General features: G+C 44.7%; 1 non-coding gene across 1 annotated transcript; it reads left to right on the forward strand.

The window, feature by feature from the left end:
• The first annotated feature begins 262 nt into the window (after positions 1-262).
• LOC112086333 lies at positions 263-373 on the forward strand. The gene has a single exon (XR_002899455.1). It is a non-coding gene; the product is annotated as a small nucleolar RNA R71 (small nucleolar RNA).
• Positions 374-1405: the final 1032 nt, after the last annotated feature.

Consider the following 1405-nt stretch of genomic DNA (forward strand, 5'->3'; position numbering starts at 1 on the left):
CGCCATCAAAACCTTGTCAAGCTTGCTCTCAAGCTCTCTTATATCCTTTTTCATACGCTGTTCATCACTAGATCCCTCTGTACGGTTTTCTCTATCAAAGTCCTCTCCATACGTGTCATTGGACATGGCTAGGTTCTCGACTAGTTCCATTGCTGCATTGATCTCTTTCCCAAGAAAATTTCCATTTGAAGCTGTGTCGAGTTGGTTTCTGATCTTGGGGAGTGCACCTCGGTATAAAGTACTCAAGAGGGATGCCTCTGAGAAGCTGTGGTGTGGGCATTGGTTAGTATAGCTCCTAAACCGTTCCCAAGTACTCAAGAGGGATGCTCTCGTTGTTGTGCTGCGTGAAACTTGAGATCTGATTCCTGAGCTTAGCCGTGCGTGATGTGGAAAAGAACTTTGATAAGAACGCCAGTTTACGCTGCTCCCAGGTTTGTATAGAGCCCCTCGGTATATTCTTTTCCCACTGGTGTGCTTTATCACCGAGGCTGAAAGGGAACAAGCGTAGCTTGAAGCTATCTTCGAAGACGCCATTTATCTTGGTTAAGTCGCAAACCCGATCAAATTGATCTAGATGCTCGAGAGGGTCTTCTCCAGCCAGACCGTGGAACTTGGAGTTTTGCACCATGTTGAGCAGGGAAGCTTTAACTTTAAAGTTGTTGTTTTGAACTGGTGGAGCTTGAATCCCAGCTCGGTATTGGTGCGCATTAGCTCAGTCATTCTCTCCAACACAAATTGGAGGGTGTTGTCTCTGAACTTGTGGCGGTGGCGGATGAACATGATGGGCTTGTTGCTCATTTCTGTTCGCTTGGTGTTGGTTTTGCTGAGCAAGCCGTTCGTTTCTTTGATCCTGTTGCTGATTAACATAGGCTTGTTGTTCATTTCTTCCTGCCTGCGCCTGATTAGCCTGAGCCTGGTGCTCGGCCGCCTGAGCCTGTTGCTCCATTCGCTGTTGTTCTGCCATTCCAAGTCTGTCAAAGTGCCGTTCTCTCTCGCGAGCTCGCCTTTCTAATCTGTCGATGTTATCGTCGTATGGGAAAAGCGATCCTGTGCTCCGAGACCTGGTATTCATGCACCTGAAAACAAAACAAGAACTTGCAAAAGAATCAGTAAAACAAAAGAAAGTAAATTCTTGATCTTAAGAACAAACAAGAGGATAATGCTCCTACAAGTTGGCAACGGCGCCAATTGATAACTAAGAGTTTTGGGGCTCTTAGAAGGGTTATCAATCCCCTTGTCAAAGTAGTATAAGGGGTGTCAAACCAAGCTTGTAAACGAGACACTAGCCTATGTCATTTGTTCACTTAAGTCAAGACAAGAAGATAAAAGTTTGGTGACGATGATTAACAGGCAAATAAGCAATAAAATTAAATAAAAGCAGAGATTTAAACTAATCAAGATGCAA

This window comes from Eutrema salsugineum, unplaced genomic scaffold (assembly GCF_000478725.1).
Source record: "Eutrema salsugineum unplaced genomic scaffold, Eutsalg1_0 scaffold_21, whole genome shotgun sequence".
Taxonomy (NCBI): domain Eukaryota; kingdom Viridiplantae; phylum Streptophyta; class Magnoliopsida; order Brassicales; family Brassicaceae; genus Eutrema; species Eutrema salsugineum.